The following is a 19572-nucleotide window of genomic DNA, read 5'->3' as shown; positions in this document are numbered from 1 at the left end:
TCCTGCTACTACTGCTCCTCATGCTCCCCCTGCTCCTCCTGCTCCTCCTGCTCCTCCTGCTCCTCCTGCTCCTCCTGCTCCTCCTGCTCCTCCTGCTCTTCCTTCTCCTCCTGCTCCTCCTGCTCCTCCTGCTCCTCCTGCTCCCCCTGCTCCTCCTCCTCCTGCTCCTCCTGCTCCTCCTGCCCCTCCTGCTCCTCCTCCTCCCCCTGCTCCTCCTGCTCCTCCTGCTCCTCCTGCTCCTCCTGCTCCTCCTGCCCCTCCTGCTCCTCCTCCTCCCCCTGCTCCTCCTCCTCCTCCTGCTCCTCCTGCCCCTCCTGCTCCTCCTCCTCCCCCTGCTCCTCCTGCTCCTCCTGCTCCTCATGCTCCTCCTGCTCCTCCTGCTCCTTCTGCTCCTCCTGCTCCCCCTGCTCCTTCTGCTCCTCCTGCTCCTCCTGCTCCTTCTGCTCCTCCTGCTCCTCCTGCTCCTCCTGCTTTTCCTGCTCCTCCTGCTCCTCCTGCTCCTTCTGCTCCTCCTGCTCCTCCTACTCCCCCTGCTCCTCCTGCTCCTCCTGCTCCTCCTGCTCCTGCTTCTCCTCCTCCTCCCCCTGCTCCTCCTGCTCCTCCTACTCCCCCTGCTGCTCCTGCTCCTCCTGCTCCTTCCGCTCCTCCTGCTCCTCCTGCTCCTTCTGCTCCTCCTGCTCCTCCTGCTCCTGCTTCTCCTCCTGCTCCCTCTGCTCCTATTGCTCCTCTTGCTCCTCCTGCTCCTCCTGCTCCCCCTGCTCCTCCTGCTCCTCCTGCTCCTCCTGCTCCTCCTGCTCCCCCTGCTCCTCCTGCTCCTCCTGCTCCTCCTGCTCCTCCTGCTCCTCCTGCTCCTCCTGCTCCTCCTGCTCCTCCTGCTCCTCCTGCTCCTCCTGCTCCTCCTGCTCCCCCTGCTCCTCCTCCTCCTCCTGCTCCTCCTGCCCCTCCTGCTCCTCCTCCTCCCCCTGCTCCTCCTGCTCCTCCTGCTCCTCCTGCTCCTCCTGCTCCTCCTGCTCCTCCTTTTCCCCCTGCTCGCCCTGCTCCTCCTGCTCCTCCTGCTACTTCTGCTCCTCCTGCTCCTCCTGCTCCTCCTGCTACTTCTGCTCCTCCTGCTCCTCCTGCTCCTCCTGCTCCCCCTGCTCCTCCTCCTCCTGCTCCTCCTGCCCCTCCTGCTCCTCCTCCTCCCCCTGCTCCTCCTGCTCCTCCTGCTCCTCCTGCTCCTCCTGCTCCTCCTGCTCCTCCTTTTCCACCTGCTCGACCTGCTCCTCCTGCTCCTCCTGCTCCTCCTGCTCCTCCTGCTCCCCCTGCTCCTTTTGCTCCTCCTGCTCCTCCTGCTCCTTCTGCTCCTCCTGCTCCTCCTGCTCCTCCTGCTTTTCCTGCTCCTCCTGCTCCTTCTGCTCCTCCTACTCCTCCTACTCCCCCTGCTCCTCCTGCTCCTCCTGCTCCTCCTGCTCCTCCTGCTCCTGCTTCTCCTCCTCCTCCCCCTGCTCCTCCTGCTCCTCCTGCTCCTCCTGCTCCTCCTGCTCCTCTTGCTCCTCCTGCTACTCCTGCTCCTCCTGCTCCTTCCGCTCCTCCTGCTCCTCCTTTTCCCCCTGCTCGCCCTGCTCCTCCTGCTCCTCCTGCTCCTCCTGCTCCTCCTGCTCCCCCTGCTCCTTCTGCTCCTCCTGCTCGTCCTGCTCCTTCTGCTCCTCCTGCTCCTCCTGCTCCTCCTGCTTTTCCTGCTCCTCCTGCTCCTTCTGCTCCTCCTACTCCTCCTACTCCCCCTGCTCCTCCTGCTCCTCCTGCTCCTCCTGCTCCTGCTTCTCCTCCTCCTCCCTCTGCTCCTATTGCTCCTCCTGCTCCTCCTGCTCCTCCTGCTCCTCCTGCTCCTCCTGCTCCTCCTGCTCCTCCTGCTCCTCCTGCTCCTCCTGCTCCTGCTTCTCCTCCTCCTCCCTCTGCTCCTATTGCTACTCCTGCTCCTCCTGCTCCCCCTGCTCCTCCTGCTCCTCCTGCTCCTCCTGCTCCTGCTTCTCCTCCTCCTCCCTCTGCTCCTATTGCTACTCCTGCTCCTCCTGCTCCTCCTGCTCCCCCTGCTCCTCCTGCTCCTCCTGCTCCTCCTGCTCCTCATGCTCCACCTCCTCCTCCTCCTGCTCCTGTTTCTCCTTCTCCTCCCCCTGCTCCTTCTCCTCCTCCTGCTCCTCCTGCTCCTCCTGCTCCTTCTGGTCCTCCTGCTCCTTCTCCTCCCCCTGCTCCTTCTGCTCCTCCTGCTCCTCCTGCTCCTCCTGCTCCTTCTGGTCCTCCTGCTCCTCCTGCTCCTCCTGCTCCTCCTGCTCTTCCTGCCCCTCCTGCTCCTCCTCCTCCCACTGCTGCTCCTGCTCCTCCTGCTCATCCTGCTCCTCCTCCTCCTCCTCCTCCTCCTCCTCCTGCTCCTCCTGCTCCTCCTGCTCCTCCTGCTCCCCGTGCTCCTCCTCCTCCCCCTGCTCTTCCTGCTCCTCTTGCTCTTCCTGCTCCTCCTGCTCCTCCTCCTCGTCCTCAAAAGGCTGACAACAAGTATTGATTTTACCATAAGTTTCTCTGGTGCGTTTCATTCTAAACAGGCCATTAAATATGCTAAATAAAAGTCGTATTAAGTGTAATAACGACACTATTTGACAAGATTTATGTCGCGCTCTGATTTCACTGAGCGCCTAATGTAGCGTAGTTGGTGGAGAGTTGGGGCGCTCTCTGTCACCCCGGGGCTCACCCAGCGTGGTTGGTGGAGAGTTGAGGCGCTCTCTGTCACCCCGGGGCTCACCCAGCGTGGTTGGTGGAGTGTAGGGGTGCTCTCTTTTACCCCGGCGCTCACCCAGCGTGGTTGGTGGAGTGCTTGGGAGCTCTCCCTCATCCTGCGTGGTTGGTGGAGAGTTGAGGCGCTCTCTGTCACCCCGGGGCTCACCCAGCGTGGTTGGTGGAGAGTTGAGGCGCTCTCTGTCACCCCGGGGCTCACCCATCGTGGTTGGTGGAGAGTTGAGGCGCTCTCTGTCACCCCGGGGCTCACCCAGCGTGGTTGGTGGAGTGTAGGGGCGCTCTCTATTACCCCGGCGCTCACCCAGCGTGGTTGGTGGAGTGCTTGGGAGCTCTCCCTCATCCTGCGTGGTTGGTGGAGAGTTGAGGCGCTCTCTGTCACCCCGGGGCTCATCCTGCGTGGTTGGTGGAGAGTTAAGGCGCTCTCTGTCACCCCGGGGCTCACCCCGCCTGGTTGGTGGAGTGCTTGGGAGCTCTCCCTCATCCTGCGTGGTTGGTGGAGAGTTAAGGCGCTCTCTGTCACCTCGGGGCTCACCCAGCGTGGTTGGTGGAGTGCTTGGGAGCTCTCCCTCATCCTGCGTGGTTGGTGGAGAGTTAAGGCGCTCTCTGTCACCCCGGCGTTCAACCCAGCGTGGTTGGTGGAGTGTAGAGGCGCTCTCTGTCATCCCGGGGCTCACCCTGCATGGTTGGTGGAATGTAGGGGCGCTCTCTATCATCCCGGGGCTCACCCCGCATAGTTGTAGTGTAGGGGAGCTCTCTATCACCCCGAGGTTCACCCGCATGGTTGGTAGAGTGTAGGGGAGCTCTCTATCACCCCGAGGTTCACCCCACATGGTTGGTGGAGTGTAGGGACCTCTCTATCACCCCGGGGCTCACCCCGCATGGTTTATGGAGTGTAGGGGAGCTCTCTATCACCCCGAGGTTCACCCCACATGGTTGGTGGAGTGTAGGGAGCTCTCTATCACCCCGGGGTTCATCCCACATGGTTGGTGGAGTGTAGGGAGCTCTCTATCACCCCGAGGTTCACCCACATGGTTGGTGGAGTGTAGGGGAGCTCTCTATCACCCCGAGGTTCACCCCACATGGTTGGTGGAGTGTATGGGAGCTCTCTATCACCCCGAGGTTCACCCCACATGGCTGGTGGAGTGTAGGGGAGCTCTCTATCACCCCGAGGTTCACCCCACATGGTTGGTGGAGTGTAGGGGAGCTCTCTATCACCCCGAGGTTCACCCCACATGGTTGGTGGAGTGTAGGGGAGCTCTCTATCTCCCCGAGGTTCACCCCACATGGTTGGTGGTGTGTAGGGGAGCTCTCTATCACCCCGAGGTTCACCCCACATGGTTGGTGGAGTGTAGGGAGCTCTCTATCACCCCGGGGTTCATCCCACATGGTTGGTGGAGTGTAGGGGAGCTCTCTATCACCCCGAGGTTCACCCCACATGGTTGGTGGAGTGTAGGGGAGCTCTCTATCACCCCGAGGTTCACCCCACATGGTTGGTGGAGTGTAGGGGAGCTCTCTATCACCCCGAGGTCCACCCCGCATGGTTGGTGGAAGGATGGGAAATGAAGGGGTTTAGTTTCCAAATTCATCAACTGTGTCCCCTCATCTTTCACTCCCAATATTTCCCATCAAGCTAACTGTCCCCTCACCTGTCCCTCCATCAACCCTTCACTCCCTTCTCCTTCCTCAACTTCTCACTCCCTCCTTCATCAACCCCTCCTTCCCTCCTTCAACAACTTCTCATTCCCTCCTTCATCAACACTTGAAGTGCAAAATCAATAATGCAAAACAATATAAAGAAACATCAAGCCAAAAGAAGCAACATAAACGTAGGTGACGATATTTTACGACCAGAATTATAGTTCAACGACATAAACTCTTCGTTGACGGTGTAAATGCACGAACAATACAGTCATTTAAAAACCAGCTGGACAAGCACTCTACTGACGTTGCATTCAACTGCATATTATGCAGTGTTTAGCAGTGGTCAGTGTATTCCAGACGTTAGTTAAGGAAGTATATAAAAACGATCAGTTGACAAGGTGCTATACTGGGAATAATTATAAGAGTAGTAGTAGTAGTAGTAGTAGTAGTAGTAGTAGTAGTAGTAGTAGTAGTAGCAGTAGTAGTAGTAGTAGTAGCAGTAGTAGTAGTAGTAGTAGTAGTAGTAGTAGTAGTAGCAGTAGTAGTAGTAACAGTTGTAGTAGTAGTAGTAGTAGTAGTAGTAGCAGTAGTAGTAGTAGTAGTAGTAGTAGTAGCAGTAGTAGTAGTAGTAGTAGCAGTAGTAGTAGTAGTAGTAGTAGTAGTAGTAGTAGTAGTACTTGTAGTAGTAGTAGTAGTAGTAGCAGTAGTAGTAGTAGTAGTAGTAGTAGTAGTAGTAGTAGCAGTAGTAGTAGTAGTAGTAGTAGCAGTAGTAGTAGTAGTAGTAGTAGTAGTAGTAGCAGTAGTAGTAGTAGTAGTAGTAGTAGTAGTAGCAGTAGTAGTAGTAGTAGTAGTAGTAGTAGCAGTAGTAGTAGTGTTAGTAGTAGTAGTAGTAGTAGCAGTAGTAGTAGTAGTAGTAGTAGTAGTAGCAGTAGTAGTAGTAGTAGTAGTAGTAGTAGTAGTAGTAGTAGTAGTAGTAGCAGTAGTAGTAGTAGTAGTAGTAGTAGTAGTAGTAGTAGTAGTAGTAGTAGTAGTAGTAGTGTTGGTAATTGTAGTTCTTGCTGTAGTAAGCAATTTCTGCTTTCACCTTCCCTGTAAATGTGTTTAAACATTTCTACATCACAGAATCATTTCACTCTTCTTTCTCCACCCGACAGACAGAGCGGAGGAAGTGATTGAGAGAAGAGTGGGGAGAGAGCCTTCTACTTTACTATCCTAATCTAAACTTTCTAGACAAGATTATAAGAAGGTAATTGTACCTTGTTTTTCTCTTCACATTACCTCGATATGCAAACCAGGATGAGAGTGATGACTGTATAGTGAGGGTTACAAGAGGTGAGGGGCTGGTTTAGGGTGGGGGTGAGGAGGTCGTAGAGGGGTGGTAAGGGAGCCGCAGAATGAGGGAGTAGTGGTTTAAGGGTGATGGCATGTATGAATAATGTTCCACCATACAATAGCACTCCAGTACATTTCCTGGCACCAACATTCTCCCTCACTCGACCACAACAAAGTTCCTCCTCCCTCCGTCTCCATAATTAGACGTGCACTTCGCCAGTCACACACTCTTAGTGCCACTGACGGCTTCCGATAGAGGATGAACGATGACGTAAACCTAGAGAGAGTGAAACAAATGCTGTGTTTGTAGGATGCTCCAAAACAAGGCCATGACCATGCATCTGCGTGTTTTTGAGTTCTTAATAAGTCAAGTCATAGATTAAGCTTCGCAGTGACTTCGCTATAGATATACTGGCTTCCTATAACTTGAACCATTATTGAGTAGCACTTACAACAAAGTTCTCAGCGGTTTGTAGTGAAGTGTATTAATCGTGGACGTGGCTGTATTGATTATCATTTCATATATCAAATGAGACACCAAGTTCCTGCTGTGAATGGAGCTTCTGGTGGCGGTTCCGTATTTGTGTCTTCCGGGTCTCCCGCCATTTTTGAGAGGGCGAGGCAGTGACGTCACGGCGCTCGAGCCAATGAGGTGGAACTTCCGGCCAAGAGGGGAGGTTTTGGCGGGAGAGGTTTTGGCGGGAGAGGTTTTGACGGGAAGGTTTTAGCGGGGAAGTTTTGGCGGAGGGAAGTTTAAAAGGCGGCCGGGCGCCGGCCACACGCTCGGACACGGTGGACGGTCTTCGAGTAATTGAAAAAAAGGAGAATAATAGAGACATCGGGTCGTAATAGAGGGAGAATTCCATTTTGGAACGGATGGAGGGGGAGACCTGACTTATGTACACCCCTTGACAATCGATATTGTGGACCATATTTTGTTTCACTGGAATTTTTGTTTTTGTTTTGGAGGACAAAGTACTTAAGAAGGTATTTTGGCTAGTCTTTTATTTATCTGGACTTCACGTTTCAACGTAGTAATTAATTTAGATCCATCTAGACCATTTTTGAAGGTGGTGGAGCTTGATTCAAGGAACCAGAGGCGCCAAATTACCGCAAAAGTAATAGCTAAGTACTTTCCTGTAATTTTTGTTTCGTTGTATTTTGAGTTAGTACACCGCGATCACACTCTGAAGGTTTCTCAGTACCTGTGAGTATTACGTTAGTGTCTAGCTTGTCTTCCAGTGCATCCAGACTCAGGTGATTGTCCAGTAGTTAAGAACCAGGAGCGACCTGCCATTCCGGACTGTTTAAATGTGAACCCATGTATTTAGCAGTTATATATCTCAGCACTCCTTCAAATACTGATTTGTAGTTTTTATAGGCGACAGTTATGCTACCATCTTTGTAAAGTTCAGGCAACATTTTTTGTGTGTAAATATAGAATTCCATGAGCTTGCTACTAATGTCTTCTTCAAATTTAAAAAGTGTTGGGATTATATGAGCAAAGTTGTCCAATTTTGATGCAACATTCATGGTAAATCCATGTGATGGTTTGGTATGGTTCGTCATGCGTAGCGAGGATCTTTCTAGTCAAGTGCATGACTGTCCAAGTGGTCAATCAGGCAGATTCAACTGTGTGTAAATCATGCAGAGTGTATGTTATACCTGCATGAATCTTTCCCATTCATCCAAAGAATATAAAAACACCTGTTTTTCTTTCTCGAGTTTATCCTAGTGTATCTAGGAAATCTGGAGAAGCCCATTTTCCAGTCCGGCTGGAAGATGGATTGAAGCGATGGTTGAAGGCTCTTCCAGCGATGTTTCTCCCCAGCTACGACTCTTGTTCCAGCTAAATCGATTAGTTCCATAGCTTTTGGACAGTAGAGCGAGGGGAAAGGGATGGATGGAGGGAGGGAGGGTGGGAGGGAGGGTGGGATAGGGAGGGTGGGATAGGGAGGGGCGGAGAAAGTAAAGGAAAAGGGAGAGGTCACGGTACATGATTTCTGGGTCACAATAGGAGTTTGGAAGATTGAAGATGGAGGGAAAGGAGAGAGAGAGAGAGAGAGAGAGAGAGAGAGAGAGAGAGAGAGAGAGAGAGAGAGAGAGAGAGAGAGAGAGAGAGAGAGAGAGAGAACTATGATACTAAAATACGTTTGCCTAAGTGGGGTAATATATCCGAGGCCACTAATGTCTGTTCACCTTAGGGGAGGTGTCTTGATGTTGCTGAAGGCTCCTGATTCAAGGAACTGGAGCTACCCTCCACTTTCACGGATCAAACCTATTACATCCAATTCCCCCACGCGCTGCATGCCAACTAATGGGTTTCAACGTTTTTATAATAATAATAACAACAACAATAATAATAATAATAATAATAATAATAATAATAATAATAATAATAATAATAATAATAATAATAATAATTATTATTATTATTATTATTATTATTATTATTATTATTATTATTATTATTTTTATTTTTATTATTGTAATTATTATTATTAACACAGATTCTAGTTCATTTGAGTATTGTTTACACCGTAATCATGTCTCACCTGACTTTTCTTTCTTCTAACAATGTTAAGCCTAATTCTCCTTAGACTGAACGAGGAAGTGGTGGAAGAAGACTCTTACACAGCTTCATGGACAAATATGACATAGCCAAAGAGGCAAAAATTAACATTTGAAGAGGTGGAACTTAAATTTGGCTCCAGCAAAGACAACTCGGTGAGTACACAGACATGCAAACACACACACACACACACACACACACACACACACACACACACACACACACACACACACACACACACACACACACACACACATACACACACAAACATAGGCACAAACACAAACACACAGACAGACACAAATACAGACACAGACACAATCACAGACACAGACACATACACAAACATAAACACAGGTACAGACATAGCCACAATCACAGACACAATTACAGACAGAAACACAGACAATAAAATATTAATATTTTCCTCAATTTTTACCTTAAGTTTAACAATTCTGATTTAAAACCACAATAATTCATGTATCTCCATAATGTAACAGTAATTCTGTTATTTATATGGATATTGTAGCTAAAATTTCACAGACCGCGGATTTCCAGCACAATTCCTGCTTCGTTGGAACCCGGAACTGGAGCTCAACAAGAGTACAAAAAGCGGTAAACCTGAAATGTGGTCATTTTCCTGCTCGAAGATTTGTGTTCATTTTGGTGGTGGTGAATACCAGTTCTTGTAGTCCCCTCCGTCCACCCTATTCTCCTTCTTTGTCGCTTCCCCTCTTCCGTTCTTCTCCCTTGAGATTCTCCCCTCCGTTCACCGCCCCTTTTCCCCTCTGTCCTTAATTTCCCACTTTCTCTCCGCCTCTCCGTTCCCCTTATCACCCCCTTTTATTCTCAGTTCCTACCCTTACCCCTCTTTCCAATATTTTCTTCTACTTTTGAAAATTTTCCTCCATTCATTGGTCTGTCCTTTGTTTATATTTAGTGTTGTTCTTGTTGCTGTGCTGCCTCTCGCATTCCCTCTCCAAGTTCACTTTTATCACTCTTTATTACCTCTTCTTCTCCACCGTCACATTTATTCGTCTCTTCCATAAACTTGTCAAAATTTTGTTAAATTTTTTTTTTTCGTATTCTTAAAAAGCCAATTTATTTTATATTTTTATTGTGTTTGCTGAGTTTTGTTAAATATTTCGAAAATCTTGTTAATAATTTTGCAACTTTCATCAATTAATTTGCCATTTCGATCAATAATTTTGTTATTTTCGTTGAAAATTCCCTATTTGCTATTGATAATTCTTATTTGTCATTAATAATTCCCTATTTATCATCGATAATTCCCCATTTGTCATTGATAATTTCCTATTTGTCACTGATAATTCCCCATGTGTCATTGATAATTCCCTATTTGTTATTGATAATTCCTTATTTGTCATTAATAATTCCCTGTTTATCATTGATAATTCCCCATTCGTCATTGATAATTCCCCATTTGCCATTGATAATTTCCCATTTGTCATTGATAATTCCCTATTTATTATTGATAATTCCATATTTGTCATTAATAATTCCTATTTATCATTGATAATTCCCCATTTGCCATTTATTATTCCCTATTTGTCATTGATTATTCCCTATTTGGCACTGATTATTCCCTATTTGGCACTGATTATTCCGTATTTGGCACTGATTATTCCCTATTTGGCACTGATTATTCCCTATTTGGCACTGATTTCTCCCTTTTTGGCATTGATAACTCCCTATTTTTTCATTGATAATTTTGAGATTTTTCAGCAATTTCTCGTAATGTTCATTGATAATTTTCATTCCATATCCAATCTTATAATTCACAGTTTCTTATTCTTCATCTCAAATATAATTCACAATTTAGTCTCTGCTGAATTTAATTTCTATCGACATTTTTTTGGCTGGTGATACTTTTCTGAAATTCCTGGCTATTTAAGGCGTGCTAGTTTGTCTCTCAATTAAAAAAAATCTAAAAAAAAGCTCCATAAAATTTACTTTTATTTTAGTTTACACTTTCTTAATAATATATAAGTATTTATCAATGCCCTAAACCCTAAATACTCCTATACACATGCAATTATTTATTTTTTACATAACTTCTTCAATTTACATTTACTGATTGGGCAAAAAGGCTTAAAATTTATAAGGTGTATTTTGCAGCGTTAACAGAATGAGAATTGTAAATCATCAAAATTCATAATAATAATAATAATAATAATAATAATAATAATAATAATAATAATAATAATAATAATAATAATAATAATAATAATAATAATAATAATAATAATAATAATAATAATAATAATAATAATAATAATAATAATAATAATAATAATAATAATAATCATAATAATAATAATAACAACATTAATCATAATAATAATAATAATAATAATAATAATAATAATAATAATAATAATAATAATAATAATAATAATAATAATAATAATAACAACAATAATAATAATAATAATAATAATAATAATAATAATAATAATAATAATAATAATAATAATAATAATAATAATAATTATAATAATAATAATAATAATAATAATAATAATAATCATAATAATAATAATCTTCATTTACTACAAATACATGTACAAGGTATACAGTCCTAGCTGACATCAGTGACATACTACTATATAGAAAGCTGTTTGCTATGCTAAGCATATCGGGCAACTTAGGTCAGTTTTGTCCCAGGATGCGACCCACACCAGTCCACTAACACCCAGGTACCCATTTTACTGTTAGATGAACATGGACAGCAGGTGTCTTAAGGAAACACCTCCTATTGTTTCCACCTGTATCTGGGATCGACCCCCGAATGTCAGTGTGTGAGCTGAGTGCACTACCAATGTCTTGAGAAGCTGCATGTCAATCAAAATCAATCATCTTCACAATCATAATAAGTTTTGTAATATTTTTGGGGATGATGAAGAAAAAGGCTACACAGTACCCCCAAATTGTCCACAAGTTGCAAGCAACATTGTGCATTTTATGTACGTTTCCCAGATCCTCCTCTTATCTATGTTCACTTGAGTGTTGTTGTAACCGAGATTCTTCTTCAGGTCTCCAGGTCGTAGGGAAGACCTGAGGTAACTCAGGGTAAGATTCACTTATTAATTGTTCATTCATCTTTCCAATAATGTAATTATGTTCATCCCGTTAAATTATACTTTTCGGTGCCTATATACAGCGTGCTGTTTATCTCTAAGTGTATATACACTGAGAATTTAATCCCTATTTTAGGTATTATAGTATTCTTGACTGGTGATGAATAGGTCTCATGCAACCGTTGTGACCCTCGTGTAGTCGATAGGCTTGAAACCAACCAACCATAAAGCCACACAAGGTTACGTTCACAAGTGACTACATCACTTGATAAAGTTCTCTACATGTTATCAATAATTTGTGAACCTAATTAATAGGTTTTAATTATTATTATTTTTTCAGTTTTCGTAAGTATTTATTAATGCTCATTATTGGTAGTTGCCACAATTTAAAAATTTTTAAACGTTCACTTTATTAAGTGCTGTTATCCTACTTCTGCTGAGTTCAGTGTTCAGTCATATCTAGGGTGTACCGTCACATCCTAGGATATAACACAAGCGTTGACCAACACCCAGGTACACAGTCGCTGCTTGATAAACAAGAGGCAACAGGAGCCAAGAGACTTACCTGTACATCTGGCTTCACCTGGGAATCGAAATTGGGTTCCTTAGGTTGTGAACCGAACTCTACCACCCAGCTACCAGTCATCGTGTGTGAGATTGTTTAAAACATGGGTGATCCCGCCTGATAATCGAACCCAGGACTTTCGGTTATAAACTGAAGGCTGTACCACAAAACTGCATACCACCTCATAAGAAATTCTTGGCATCTCTAACCATCCAGTTTATCACGTGGCCTCAAGAAATACATATAGTGAGTTTGTTAACTTCGTTCAATCGTCTGTTCGTACATTCTTTGCCACTCCACTGGCTACAATGATAGACCTTTCCCCACCACACTTGATCACGAGTCCATAAATTAACATCCCCCTTTATAACAGCTGGGGATGTTTCTGTGTGTCACTGTATATAATATCTTAAGTAATTTTTTATTATTATACTTGTTGTTTGAGAGAGACAGACAGACAGAGACAGACAGACGGATACATAAATTCTATGTAGCAATCAAGGTCATATACCACGACAGGTGTGTATCTCTCAGCGTATATACCACGATAGATGTGTAACTCTTAATACATATACACAGAGAGTTTACTTTTATCGTTGCTTTAAGAATGAGAGTATTACTGACAGGTGATGTACAGGTTACATGCAACCTCGTGTAGTAGTCTTCAAATACAGTTAAGTAGACATGTAACACTAAATTATAAATCTGTTTCTCTCGCGAGGTATGCCAGGACTAGGGACAGGATGCTGGAAAGCTGGGATATCTTTCTTAGCAGCAGATATATATATATATATATATATATATATATATATATATATATATATATATATATATATATATATATATATATACAGAGAGAGAGAGAGAGAGAGAGAGAGAGAGAAATATGCAATTTTAATAAGCATAATTACCTTATTGAGTGACTCAAAATTAGTAAAGAATGACCAATTTTATTTAACATTTTTAATACTGCCTTTTGCTAATTTTGCAGCTGGTGTTACACTTCACGTCTGGAAGTATTTGTGAGGTATACTTGGCATATACCTGGGATATACCTGTGATTATACCTTTGATATATTTGTGATATATTTGTGATATGCCTGTGATATACTTGTGATATACGTGATATACCTGTTATACATCTGTAATATACCTGTGCCATAGATACACTTGAGAAATACCTGTTATTCCTGTGATATACCCATGTTATACCTGTGATATATCTATAATATACCTATGATATACCTATGTTATACCTGTGATAAATAAAAATCATAGGTATACCTGTGATATACCTATGATTGTTATTTATTTTTTTAATTAACACATCGGCCGTCTCCCACCAAGGCAGGATGACCTGAAAAAGAAAAACTTTCATCATCATTCACTCCATCACTGTCTTGCAGGAGGCAAGACAGTGATCTATCTTGTGACATATCCGTGCCAGGTTTGAAGAGTTCTACCACCATGGCAGGCTGGTGTTGATGGTAGCAACCAGCAAGCCATCACAGCCAGACTGATCCAACACTTGTAACAGCTATTGTGCTCTATGCTTCACTCTTCTTTATTCTATTGACTTTTTTTCAACCAAGATATTTGAGGAGGAAGATCAAGTTAATGAACATTATACTGTTGAGGAAAATTAAGGCACACGGTATAGGAGGGGAAATTTTTTCCTGGGTACAGAGAGTTTGCGTCTTTTATTTCTCTTTACTTTTATTGTTTTCTTTTATTTGTTCCTATTTTCTTGTATTTTATTGCATTTTTTCAAATTTTGTTTTATTTTATCGTATTTTTCACATTTTTTTTGAGTATTTCATTGCATTTTCTTAACTTTATCTACATTTTCTTGTATTTCTCCACAATTTTTTTTTGTATTTTCTTGTATTTTTTTCCATACCTTCTATTTTTTCATACTTTTTTGTGTTTTATTGATTTTTTTATATTTTTGTATTTCCTTCTACTTTTCTCATAAGTTTTATTTTCCTGTATTTCTCTTTATTTCTTGTATTTTCTTTGTTTATTTTATTTTCCTGTAGCTTACTTGTATCTTTCTTTGCTTACTATATTTTCTTGTATCTTTCTTTGCTTACTGTATTTTCTTGTATTTTTCCTTTACTTCTTGTCCAGTTCTCTTCATTTATTTTATTTCCCATCTTCCTCTTACTCCAAAATTTCATTTCCTTCTTTCTTCGTCTTTTCTTTCTTTACCTTTTTTCTTCCAGACACCTTACCTCCCCTTAACTCAGGTTATTTACCCTTAACTCCCCTTTATCTCCCTTAGCTCCCCTTTATCTCCCATTAACTCTCATATATTCTTTCTCTGGTCTTTCCATCTTTATACCACATTATTTATATACTATCGTCAGATCTTCTTCCCTCTCACCTCCTCTCCTTACCTTCCCCTTCCATCTTTCCTTTCCTCTCTCTCTTCCTCGCCCCAGCATCATTCCCCTCCTCCCTTCCTCCCCTCCTCTCCCCAGCATCACTTTCCTCCCCTGCAATTTACACGGTCACCGGAAAATTTAAAAACTGATATTCACACACGCCTCATTGACCTCTGTAGACAAGCGCCCGTGGGAGAGTGTCCCCACACCCACGCCCACACCCATACCCACACCCACACCCACGCCCATTAGTTTCCTCATCAGTAAGAGGAATTAACATCCGTGCGACAGTTATCTATGAGATTTAGATATTAGTTACTGCAGGATAGTCACTCAGGAAATATCCAAATATTCAGAGATACTTTGCTTACTCACGAAACTGAATGTTATAGGTATGCAGTTAGAAGTCTGAGTAGATCTATAACCCGCTATGATAACATAAACGTAGATAAGTATGTTTATGGACCAACTTGCAATGTGAACACTGAACAGACTGACTGATGTTGTAGTGGCCAGGCTTAGTCTTGGTTACAAGTACTGACTGATATTGTAGTGGCCAGACTTAGTCTTGGTTACAAGTACTGACTGATGTTGTAGTGGTCAGGCTTAGGCTTGGTTACAAGTACTGATTGATGTTGTAGTGGCCAGGCTTAGTCTTGGTTACAAGTACTGACTGATGTTGTAGTGGCCAGACTTAGTCTTGATTACAAGTACTGACTGATGTTGTAGTGGCCAGGCTTAGTCTTGGTTACAAGTACTGACTGATGTTGTAGTGGCCAGGCTTAGTCTTGGTTACAAGTACTGACTGATGTTGAAGTGGCCAGGCTTAGTCTTGGTTACAAGTACTGACTGATGTTGTAGTGGTCAGGCTTAGTCTTGGTTACAAGTACTGACTGATGTTGTAGTGGTCAGGCTTAGTCTTGGTTACAAGTACTGACTGATGTTGTAGTGGCCAGACTTAGTCTTGGTTACAAGTACTGACTGATGTTGTAGTGACCAGACTTAGTCTTGGTTACAAGTACTGACTGATGTTGTAGTGGTCAGGCTTAGTCTTGGTTACAAGTACTGACTGATATTGTAGTGGCCAGGCTTAGTCTTGGTTACAAGTACTGACTGATGTTGTAGTGGCCAGACTTAGTCTTGGTTACAAGTACTGACTGATGTTGTAGTGGTCAGGCTTAGTCTTGGTTACAAGTACTGACTGATGTTGTAGTGACCAGACTTAGTCTTGGTTACAGGTACTGACTGATATTGTAGTGGTCAGGCTTAGTCTTGGTTACAAGTACTGACTGATATTGTAGTGGCCAGACTTAGTCTTGGTTACAAGTACTGACTGATGTTGTAGTGGTCAGGCTTAGTCTTGGTTACAAGTACTGATTGATGTTGTAGTGGCCAGGCTTAGTCTTGGTTACAAGTACTGACTGATGTTGTAGTGGCCAGACTTAGTCTTGATTACAAGTACTGACTGATGTTGTAGTGGCCAGGCTTAGTCTTGGTTACAAGTACTGACTGATGTTGTAGTGGCCAGGCTTAGTCTTGGTTACAAGTACTGACTGATGTTGTAGTGACCAGACTTAGTCTTGGTTACAAGTACTGACTGATGTTGTAGTGGCCAGACTTAGTCTTGGTTACAAGTACTGACTGATATTGTAGTGGTCAGGCTTAGTCTTGGTTACAAGTACTGACTGATATTGTAGTGGCCAGACTTAGTCTTGGTTACAAGTACTGACTGGTGTTGTAGTGACCAGACTTAGTCTTGGTTACAAGTACTGACTGATGTTGTAGTGGCCAGGCTTAGTCTTGGTTACAAGTACTGACTGATATTGTAGTGGTCAGGCTTAGTCTTTGTTACAAGTACTGACTGATGTTGTAGTGGTCAGACTTAGTGTTCGTTACAAGTACTGACTGATATTGTAGTGGCCGGCTTAGTCTTGGTTACAAGTACTGACTGATATTGTAGTGGCCAGGCTTAGTCTTGGTTACAAGTACTGACTGATATTGTAGTGGCCAGGCTTAGTCTTGGTTACAAGTACTGACTGATGTTGTAGTGGCCAGGCTTAGTCTTGGTTACAAGTACTGACTGATGTTGTAGTGGCCAGGCTTAGTCTTGGTTACAAGTACTGACTGATATTGTAGTGGCCAGGCTTAGTCTTGGTTACAAGTACTGACTGATGTTGTAGTGGCCAGGCTTAGTCTTGGTTACAAGTACTGACTGATGTTGTAGTGGCCAGGCTTAGTCTTGGTTACAAGTACTGACTGATATTGTAGTGGCCAGGCTTAGTCTTGGTTACAACTACTGACTGATGTTGTAGTGGCCAGGCTTAGTCTTGGTTACAAGTACTGACTGATATTGTAGTGGCCAGGCTTAGTCTTGGTTACAAGTACTGACTGATGTTGTAGTGGTCAGGCTTAGTCTTGGTTACAAGTACTGACTGATGTTGTAGTGGCCAGGCTTAGTCTTGGTTACAAGTACTGACTGATGTTGTAGTGGCCAGGCTTAGTCTTGGTTACAAGTACTGACTGATGTTGTAGTGGCCAGGCTTAGTCTTGGTTACAAGTACTGACTGATGTTGTAGTGGTCAGACTTAGTCTTGGTTACAAGTACTGACTGATATTGTAGTGGCCAGGCTTAGTCTTTGTTACAAGTACTGACTGATATTGTATTGGCCAGGCTTAGTCTTGGTTACAAGTACTGACTGATATTGTAGTGGCCAGGCTTAGTCTTGGTTACAAGTACTGACTGATATTGTAGAGGCCAGGCTTAGTCTTGGTTACAAGTACTGACTGATGTTGTAGTGGCCAGGCTTAGTCTTGGTTACAAGTACTGACTGATGTTGTAGAGGTCAGGCTTAGTCTTGGTTACAAGTACTGACTGATATTGTAGTGGCCAGGCTTAGTCTTGGTTACAAGTACTGACTGATGTTGTAGTGGCCAGGCTTAGTATTGGTTACAAGTACTGACTGATATTGTAGTGGCCAGGCTTAGTCTTGGTTACAATTACTGACTGATGTTGTAGTGGTTAGGCTTAGTCTTGGTTACAAGTATTGACTGATGTTGTAGTGGCCAGGCTTAGTCTTGGTTACAAGTACTGACTGATATTGTAGTGGCCAGGCTTAGTCTTGGTTACAAGTACTGACTGATATTGTAGAGGCCAGGCTTAGTCTTGGTTACAAGTACTGACCGATGTTGTAGTGGCCAGACCCAGTCTTGGTTACAAGTACTGACTGATGTTGTAGTGGCCAGGCTTAGTCTTGGTTACAAGTACTGACTGATGTTGTAGTGGCCAGGCTTAGTCTTGGTTACAAGTACTGACTGATGTTGTAGTGGCCAGGCTTAGTCTTGGTTACAAGTATTGACTGATGTTGTAGTGGCCAGGCTTAGTCTTGGTTACAAGTACTGACTGATATTGTAGTGGCCAGGCTTAGTCTTGGTTACAAGTACTGACTGATGTTGTAGTGGTCAGGCTTAATCTTGGTTACAAGTACTGACTGATGTTGTAGTGGCCAGACTTAGACTTGGTTACAAGTACTGACTGATGTTGTAGTGGCCAGAATTAGTCTTGGTTACAAGTACTGACTGATATTGTAGTGGCCAGGCTTAGTCTTGGTTACAAGTACTGACTGATATTGTAGTGGCCAGGCTTAGTCTTGGTTACAAATACTGACTGATGTTGTAGTGGCCAGGCTTTGTCTTGGTTACAAGTACTGACTGATGTTGTAGTGGCCAGACTTAGTCTTGGTTACAAGTACTGACTGATATTGTAGTGGCCAGGCTTAGTGTTCGTTACAAGTACTGACTGATGTTGTAGTGTCCAGACTTAGTCTTGGTTACAAGTACTGACTGATATTGTAGTGGCCAGGTTTAGTCTTGGTTACAAATACTGACTGATGTTGTAGTGGCCAGGCTTAGTCTTGGTTACAAGTACTGACTGATGTTGTAATGACCAAGCTTAGGCTTGGTTACAAGTACTGACTGATGTTGTAGTGGCCAGACTTAGTCTTGGTTACAAGTACTGACTGATATTGTAGTGGCCAGGCTTAGTCTTGGTTACAAGTATTGACTGATATTGTAGTGGCCAGGCCTAGACTTGGTTACAAGTACTGACTGATATTGTGGTGGCCAGGCTTAGTCTTTGTTACAAGTACTGACTGATATTGTAGTGGCCAGGCTTAGACTTGGTTACAAGTACTGACTGATATTGTAGTGGCCAGGCTTAGACTTGGTTACAAGTACTGACTGATATTGTAGTGGCCAGGCTTAGACTTGGTTACAAGTACTGACTGATATTATAGTGGCCAGGCTTAGACTTGGTTACAAGTACTGACTGATATTGTAGTGGCCAGGCTTAGACTTGGTTACAAGTACTGACTGATATTGTAGTGGCCAGGCTTAGTCTTGGTTACAAGTACTGACTGATATTATAGTGGCCAGGCTTAGACTTGGTTACAAGTATTGACTGATATTGTAGTGGCCAGGCTTAGACTTGGTTACAAGTACTGACTGAAGTTGTAGTGTCCAGACTTAGTCTTGGTTACAAGTACTGACTGAAGTTGTAGTGTCCAGACTTAGTCTTGGTTACAAGTACTGACTGATGTTGTAGTAGCCAGACTTAGTCTTGGTTACAAGTACTGACTGATATTGTAGTGGCCAGGCTTAGTCTTGGTTACAAGTACTGACTGATGTTGTAGTGGTCAGGCTTAATCTTGGTTACAAGTACTGACTGATGTTGTAGTGGCCAGACTTAGTCTTGGTTACAAGTACTGACTGATGTTGTAGTGGCCAGACTTAGTCATGGTTACAAGTACTGACTGATGTTGTAGTGGTCAGGCTTAGTCTTGGTTACAAGTACTGACTGATGTTGTAGTGGCCAGACTTAGTCTTGGTTACAAGTACTGACTGATATTGTAGTGGCCAGGCTTAGTCTTGGTTACAAGTACTGACTGATGTTGTAGTGACCAGACTTAGTCTTGGTTACAAGTACTGACTGATATTGTAGTGGCCAGGTTTAGTCTTGGTTACAAGTACTGACTGATGTTGTAGTGGCCAGGCTTAGTCTTGGTTACAAGTACTGACTGATGTTGTAATGACCAAGCTTATGCTTGGTTACAAGTACTGACTGATGTTGTAGTGGCCAGGCTTAGTCTTGGTTACAAGTACTGACTGATATTGTAGTGGCCAGGCTTAGTGTTGGTTTCAAGTACTGACTGATAT

This window comes from Cherax quadricarinatus, chromosome 45 (assembly GCF_038502225.1).
Source record: "Cherax quadricarinatus isolate ZL_2023a chromosome 45, ASM3850222v1, whole genome shotgun sequence".
Taxonomy (NCBI): Eukaryota; Metazoa; Arthropoda; class Malacostraca; order Decapoda; family Parastacidae; genus Cherax; species Cherax quadricarinatus.
This window is presented reverse-complemented; position numbering follows the sequence as displayed.